Source organism: Etheostoma cragini, chromosome 1, assembly GCF_013103735.1.
Source record: "Etheostoma cragini isolate CJK2018 chromosome 1, CSU_Ecrag_1.0, whole genome shotgun sequence".
In the NCBI taxonomy this organism is placed as follows: domain Eukaryota; kingdom Metazoa; phylum Chordata; class Actinopteri; order Perciformes; family Percidae; genus Etheostoma; species Etheostoma cragini.
The window spans coordinates 10,098,163-10,106,787 of record NC_048407.1 but is presented as its reverse complement, the minus strand read 5'-3'; the positions used below and the strand labels follow the sequence as shown (position 1 = coordinate 10,106,787).

General features: G+C 39.1%; 1 long non-coding RNA gene across 3 annotated transcripts; it reads left to right on the top strand.

Annotated features, from left to right (window-relative positions):
* The first annotated feature begins 900 nt into the window (after positions 1-900).
* LOC117950482 lies at positions 901-3,313 on the top strand. Of its 3 annotated transcripts, none has more exons than XR_004657913.1 (2): positions 901-1,099; positions 1,494-3,313. It is a non-coding gene; the product is annotated as an uncharacterized LOC117950482 (long non-coding RNA). The 3 variants fall into 3 exon arrangements; XR_004657912.1 differs by having other exon boundaries at positions 904-1,099; positions 1,624-3,313; XR_004657911.1 differs by having other exon boundaries at positions 919-1,099; positions 1,690-3,313.
* Positions 3,314-8,625: the final 5,312 nt, after the last annotated feature.

Sequence of the window (8,625 nt, the reverse complement as noted above, 5' to 3'; positions counted from 1 at the left end):
ACACACACACACACACACACACACACACACACACACACACACACACATTATGTGATAATAATTCATTAGGTACAGATTGTTTGTATTAAAACCAACAGCGAATCAAGACTTTGCATTAGATTATGAATGTGTTTTTATATTTTCACCTGCGTAACATCGATGAAAAAATTAAAATATTTTAAATTTTAATTTGCAACCGCCTATTGGTTTGGATATTTTGATGTAAAGTTTTGTCTGCCCATAAAAAAGTTATCCCTAAAGGTATTATGATTACAAATGTTAACGTTATGTAAAGATGGCGATATTGGTAATCTCTACGAATGCTTGCCTCTGGTAAGCAACTTTTCCTCCACTTCATCCTCATTTTCTTTTCACATGAGTTTAAGGACCATGCTGGGGACATTCTGTGTTTTTTTATATTTATTTAAATTGTCGACATATTGCATCAAAATACCAAAACCAACTGTCCTTTTGAATTACATTTTTAAAAACAAGTCACTCATTTTACCATTACCGTTTTTTTAGCGGTATATTTGGTGGTCTAGGGAGTAACTCCTGCAGTGGGACCATGTATGTGGGATTAACTCGAAACAAAATACAGTGTGTGTTTTCATGGTAATGTCCCCCAGTCTACTAGTGTGGCTCATTAGTGTATTTTAAAAATGTTTTGACATCAAAAGAGCTCTATAGCGCAGAGACAAGAACATGCTGTAATAGTTTGAAGACACACACTGTACAACACTTGTCAGTAGCAGGTCATTGTTGCTTTTGGGTTTAAGTGGGATTTTTTAAACCTGTTTTGAAAAGTCCAAGCTACTCACAACACAGGGCCGTTTGACATGTAGTCCACTTGTAAGAAAGTGACTCAAGGTTTATGTGTTCACTCTTGCAGAGAGACTGTGTGTGTGGCATTTGTTGCCTTCGCTGACTGTTGTGTATTTGCGTGCATTTGTCACATTCAGGGCCTCCTACTCACCCCCATGTTGTTAAAACAGCCTGTATCGGGACACTAGGAAGGACACGAACACCGATGGTCGTCACTGTCCCCAACGCCCCGGATGTGCCAGAGACCAGCAAGATGCTGGAAGATGTAGACAGCGTGAGTATAGCGCCCCACACTGGCTGCTTGTAGAAGTGCAGTCTTTTTGCCAAGTCTAATGGTGGTAAATATTTAATATTATTGTCTTATAAAACAATACCAATCACACATTCCTTCAAAATCCACATTTCCTTTGAGCACTGGGTTATACAGTTACTTTCCACTGGACATTGGTTTTAACAACATTTTCTGTTTGTTCTTTCTCTCTTTTTATTCTTTCCAACTTCAATCTCACCATTTTTTTGTGGCGTTGTTTGCTGCCTTTTGATCCAATCTTAACCCAACCCATAACTGGAATGATTTTATTTTACCATTTAATCTCTCATTTGATTGATTGGATGTTTTGCTTTCATCTGCGGCCTCTTTTCTGTTTTTCTTGGTTATGATGCTTCAGTACCATTGACCATCCCCCAGCTCACCTCACCCAACCCATACGGCGCCCCCTATCCTCTGTGAAAGACTGACCCTCTCCTCCTTTCCTTTCCTCTCTTCTCCTTCCTTCCTCCCTCCCTTCCTCCCTCCAGGTGCTTGCTTCCCTCGCCCCCTGCCCCTCCCCCGCCCCCCGCAGTAACCCTGTTCCTCTCCCTCAGAGCTACGAGCCCGACGAGCTGACCGAGGAGATGGCCCACCTCGAGGGCCTCATGAAGGACCTGAACGCTATCACCACAGCGCCATGAGCATGCACACACACACACACACACACACACACACACACATACCTACAAACACACTTTCTCTCACACGTACACACGGAATTTCACACCCTCTCAAGTCAAACAAACACGCCCAAACATGAACCTTGGGAGCCAAAAGGCTGGTGGACACAAAATGGCTTCTTTTGCCCAAGAAAACTCTCACGTCCCCTTGTAGAGAAAAACAAACAAACTCCAGACTGGAACTTAGGAACTTTTTTCGGCTTACCTTGCTCAGTCTCAGGAAGGAGATTGCCATGAGAAGGAAGAAAAAGTGACGCGCTTCATCTTTTAATGAAGAATTATTCTCAGAGACAATGAACTTTTAAACATTGGTCGCTTTTAACCGGAAGATTGTGAAATTTTTTTCCTCAGCAAAAAATACGTGCGGTAGGTTTTTTTGTGGTGAATGTTCGCTCAAGATGAGACAATGGTTGATTCAATGTCAAGTCAAAAGGAGAAAGTCCAAAAATATGCTGGTTTTGATGTTGGTGCTCATGCAGCACAGTCTACACACAGTGTTCGTTTGATTAGTGTTTTCTTTGTGCATTTTGTATATCTATTGGGCCGTTTCAGTGAAGTGAACATTGGATATCAGCCCCCCCTTTTACAAGCCAACATTATTCAGAAACGTGGTCATTTTTTGTAGTTTATCCCCTTGTGTCATATATTGTTCCATTACTTTTTATTATTTTCTATGTTATTGTATTATTTTTCTACACACATATCCTTATAAACATGTACATATGATGTTTTTTTTTTGTTGTTTTTTTTAAACTGCCTCATTCTTTTGTTTCCCATTGTTTCATTATTTTTATTTGAGATGAAAGTGGAATTACAAGTTAGTCCTGAAGCTAAGTTTTCATATCAAAAGGGGAGAGAAGCCTGATGTGTTTTAGAGTACATTGTTCTTTGGCATTGTGTTGCCCCCTTTGTACATTAAACATCTTTTTTTCAGTCTTTTGTTTGTTGTGGGAGCTCCGTTTTAAAAGCCTTACCAATGTGTTTGTACGTTGGACAGTCGAGGCGTGTCAGCTCTTCGCGGTTGATGCTCGGAGGTGTGCTGTCATGCACCGCCATGGCAGTTTCCATGTACTTCTGTGGGGTAAGACAGTGTCTCCTTACAGGTCAGGGGTACCTAGGACTCTGGGCGCTGACCCCACCCCTTCTAAAAAACTAAATAAAAAAACATAAGACAAGCTCACATGGCACCCAGTCAGTCAATCAATCGATCAATCAATCACCTGCAAAAGACGAGTTATCTTTTATACGAGAAGTTCGATCGAATCCAAAAACCAATATTTGGTTTCAGACGTCCGTACTGCTGAACCACGTGTGCGTTTTCCCACAGCGGTGTGTGTTTGCAGTTTTTCTTCCCAGCTGTACTTCATCAAATGCCCTGGTTCCTTTACAAAGATGCAAATATGTTGGCCTTTTGAATAGGACTCCCAGATTTTTTTACATTGTAGTTTTTGTATGAAGAAAAAAAAAAGAAGAAGGTTGTTCAATACACAAATCTGATGTAAAAAAAGGAAGAAAAAAAAGTTCATCTAAGAAACTAGTTTTTCATTAGCCTCTTACCCAAAGAAATTTGTCAGTAATTTGCTCTACTTTTGTGAATACCATGTTTCTCATTAATGTACATCGTCATGAATGTCAATATAACTGTACGAGATTTTGGGGAAAACATGACTGAAAACAAAGGGGGAGTAAAAGGACATGACTTTATTTGGGAAAAACTATTGAGTTGTAAACAGTTGAACCTGTATTGCACTTTTTCACAACTTTTGAAAATTACATTTCTTACATATCTTGTGTTTTAAATATCAAAAGCTGTTTGTGTAACGTAGTGTCCTAGGTAAGCAGCAGGCAGCTGGTCTTGTTTTTTTATGTTTTGTTGTTGTTTTTTTTGCTTCAGAGATGAAATGAATTTGAGCAGCTGAGTTGTTTACTTTGCAGCTCGAGATGAGGAATTCTGTTGTTGCTTGTTCATGTACAGAGCTTTCTTTGCTTTCTGTAGAAAAAAATCTGTGGCTTTTTAAAAAATGTTTGGAAAAAAAATATGTTTTTTTATTGGTGCTCCTATACATTGTGTATACAAACTATTATGAATACTAACAAAGTAAATGTTTCTGCTCGTCTTTTTTTTTTTTTTTTATAAAGCGTGATCAGGACGCCCATCCAGTATTAACCGTAGAAGTGCAGGGGTGGTAGCCTGTCCCCCCCCTCTTACGTACTTCCACTCAATTTTCATTTTCCTTAAGTACTCCGTCCATGGTTGTATTCAGAGAAGCTAGTGGTTAGCCGCATGATCTGTTAGCTAAACTAATGTTAGCTTCCTGGTGGAGGCTCAAGCGTGTGTAACTACCCGATGTGAGGCAAGTGCAGATTTGAGTTGCGCATGCGTCACTTTGCGACAAGTAGCCTGCCAAATGCTAACGAGAGACTTCTGTAATGTCAATACAGTAAAAATGAACCTACAGATGAAGTTGGTTCACTGCTGGCTACAAGTTAGCATCAAACACAACAAACGGTGTTACTTTAATGGTGGTTTGAGCTAACGTTATAAGTCAAACAATCCTAGATAGCTAAAAACGTTTTTGAAATGATTTGCATCTTCTGTTATTGTTTGTAATGACCAAAGTTTATTTTATGGATTTCACAAATTTCAATATGATAGTTATGCCATAAACCGTTCTGAGCATGCGCGTGACTCACGTGTGCACTCGACTTACATCGGGGAGTGACAACCTTGACTCCGTCTGGGTTTGCGATATATTCGCGGGTTTTCTCCGAGCAAATATTTGGCGATCCAATCAGCAAACAGAGGGAGTGGCTGACAACAATGACGTTGATGTCCATTAACCTTTGGTGAGTTCGGTACTAATGGCGGCGGAGAAAGATGCGAGCGAAGCCATTTGGTCCGTTGTGGCACCGCTGCCCAATATCTAGAAGTTAAAGCTCGAGCAAGAACAATCTCCTGCTGAGCTTTGTTGTTGGCCATGATGTTGTGGCTCTCCTCCGCACGGGGTTCGGAAAGAGTTTGATTTCCCAGCTCGCTCAGTTAGTGATAAAGGAGTTGGCTAAGACATTACAACCAAATGTTAGCGATTGGTTATGGCAGATCCAGAGTGGGCATCCAATAGTTTTAAACTTGACACTTGTCAATGGAGAGTGGCCAGACTCTCTGTACACATAAAATGTACCAGAGTCTAGTAGGACCATAGACTGTGTGTGTGTGTATATTAATATTAACGGTCTATGGGTAGGACCAGGCTTGGTGGAATGTAACTATGTACATTTACAAGGACTGTCCTTGAGTACAGTTTTAAGGTACTCGAGTATTTCCATCACATGCTAATTTATACTTACAATATGTTACTTTTTACTCCACTACATTTGATTACTTTAGTTACTAGTTACTTTTCGGATTCAGATAACATTACAAAATATAAAGCATAACACATCAAATATGTTTACACTTTGATGTGTTTTGGATTTAAGGGTTAGTTTGTATATTTTGAAGTGGGGTTGTATGAGGTACTTATCCATAGTCAGTGTATTAGCTACAGTAGATGGCGGTTGGCACGCCCCCAGTCTGGAGAAGCAGGCAGCAGTACCGACACTGAAGCGGAGCAATGTACTGCTGTGGATGGGGACAGCATTTTAATTTTCTTGTATTTGTTGTGGTTTCTTCAAACCGTTGAAAGTCAAACCTAAACAGCTCATTGCGGTGTTCTACAGTTGCCCACACAGCTGCGCTTCTGCATAGGAATACAGACGTTCTAGTTTAAATAGTGCCAGAGAAAAGGGCTGTCTGACGGCAAGGTAAAGTGAAAATATTCAACATACAGTATAGGATTTTGGAAGAAAAAAAATACCAGAAGAAAAGTGTTGGGACTCTTGACTGCTTCTCCAAACTGGAAGCGTGGGGTACAACATTGACTGTAGTAAATACACTGACTATAATAAGTACCTCATACAACACTACTTCAAAAATATTCAAACTATCCTTCTAAGGTACCCTGCAGTAAATTAAGTGGTTGAAAGTAGCTCCACCTTTACCAGCTATGAAATCAAAATGATGAACCCATTAAAGCAACACTGTCACTTGTCCTACTTCGTTCCCCCTACAGGTTGAAAGCAGAATTGTCCCACCATGTCTAATTGGAACTACAGATCCACTACCCAAGCTGGCAAAGTGTGGTTATATCCGGTAGAGAGCTGCAAAGCGAACGCAGAAGTGCTTGTTACAAGTTGATGAACCACTGAAACAATTTTGGAAACAATTTTTTTAAGGTACAAAAAGTTCTCTAGTGTTGCTTTAATGCATTGATAATGATAATCAAGGGATTTAATAGATGAGTCTAAAAAGTGCTGTTCTGCATAATGAGTACTTTTTGAGTATATTTTGATGTTAATAAGTACTTTAACATAAGTATGATTTTGAATGTAGGACTGATGAATATTTCTACACTGTGGTATAAAGATCTGTGTACTTCTTCCACCATTGCGGAAGTGTACAGAAATACAGCAGGTTGTTATCAGTAGGCTAATACACAATCCAATATCTTTGGCTGTTGCTCAGACAATATAAGCATTTTAAATATTCAAAATGTTAACTATTTTCTGATGGTTTTATGAATTAAATAATCCATTGATTTGATAAAATGTCACAAGATTACTCAATGATGAAAATAATCGTTAGCCTAGCCCTAAAGTCAATGATTTCTTTGGGTTAGTTTTAAATTGCCTGAATGAGAAAACCAAACAAAAGGACAGCTGTAGTTAAAGAATTAAAGTCTCTTTTTTACACAGATGTCGTATGTCAGCTAAAGACTGTATTCAGTTAATGAGTCATTGTTTGCACAATCACACATTCTTAAAATCCCATTTCATAATTACATCTGAAATACTCTTAACCACTCTTATGTTTTTATTCTTTTTAGACTACTCCCACATTGAGTGACTATAACCTCTTCATAGGTTTGTATGTACATGGCATCATGAAGGGAGGTTTGGTCAACCATTAACTGTTTAATCAGGTTTCCAGCTTTGGTTTTCTTATTATCATCAAAAACTGGCTTTCTGCTCGAGTTGCTGAAGGCAAGGCAAGGCAAGGCAGCTTTATTTGTATAGCACATTTCAGCAACAGGGCAATTCAAAGTGCTTTACACAAAATCACTTATAAAATAAAAACAGTTAAAAAATAAAAACAGATAAAATACGTGAATTAAAAATAGAAACATTAAGACACATAAAACACAAGAGTAAAAGTTACAGTGCAGCATAAGAAATTAAACATTAAAAGAACATAATTTAAAGAAAGGCAACATCAAAAAGGAAGGTCTTCAGCCTTGATTTAAAACAACTGAGAGTAGCAGCGGCTCTGCAGCTTTCTGGGAGTTTGTTCCAGATATGAGGAGCATAGAAACTGAAAGCTGCTTCACCCGGTTTAGTTCTGACTCTGGGGACAGAAAGTAGACCTGTCCCAGATGACCTGAGAGGTCTGGGTGGTTCATAGTGTAGTAGCAGATCAGAAATGTATTTTGGCCCTAAACCATTGAGTGATTTATAAACTAGCAAAGGTACTTTGAAATCAATTCTTTGAGAAACAGGAAGCCAGTGTAAAGACTTCAGAACTGAAGTGATGTGATCCAGTCTCTTGGTCTTAGTGAGGCCCCGAGCAGCAGCGTTCTGAATCAGCTGCAGCTGTCTGATTGATTTTTTAGGGAGACCTGTAAAGACCCCGTTACAGTAGTCAAGTCTACTGAAGATGAAAGCATGGACAAGTCTTTCCAAATCCTGTTGACACATAAGTCCTTTAACCCTTGATATATTCTCAAGGTGATAATAGGCTGACTTTGTAATTGTCTTAATGTGGCTGTTAAAATTCAGGTCTGAGTCCATGACTACACCAAGATTTCTGGCTTTGACTGTTGTTTTCAACATTGTTGTTTGAAGCTGAGCGCAGACTTTTAATCGTTCCTCTTTTGCTCCAAAAACAACCACCTCAGTTTTTCCTTCATTTAATTTCAGAAAGTTCTGGCACATCCAGTCGTTAATTTGTTCAATGCACTTAGTCAGTTTTTGTATTGGACTATAGTCCCCTGGAGCAACTGAGTCCCTCAGCATTTGGCCGAGAGTTGGTTTTAATTTCACATTTCAAGTGGATGCAGCTGAACAAAATGTGGCGTGATGTTAAATTAATGTGCAACACGTTTGAATGAACACTGACATTTTAAAACGCTGACACGGACAACTGAGTTTAAGAAAACAAAGATTTCTGGAGATGCTGTAAAAATGTCAGTTTCTACACGCTGGCACAGAAGTGTTCTCCCACTGTTCTGATACATTTGGCATTTTGTAGCCTATTATGTGAAAAAGAAAAGTTTATGCTTGTGAGATGGCTTCACTACACTGGGAAATGTGTCAAGGAAATAAGGTTTGGTCAGTTAATAAAAGGATATAGGCCTAGTCTACTGTAATCTCTGTTATAAAGCAAGCACAGTTAATTCCTAAATTTAAATGTGACTTTAGTTGCTGTTTCATAACAGCTGTTAATCCAGAGAACAGCAGTCTCCACAGCAAATACACATAACATATCTTGCGGCCTCCCTCTAATATGAACATTTGTTATCAAAACGGTTTTTACGTCAACTAACAGCATCAAAAGGTTTTCACACAGGCTCACCTACAAAGTAGGCAGACCTGCACAGCCTTGCCTTGAAAAAAATGACGACTTAACAGACATTTTTATGAAAAAGGAAACCCTGTTAACCTCCAGGTGGGTGAAATATACCTTACAGCGAGTTACGACGACATTCGGCTCGG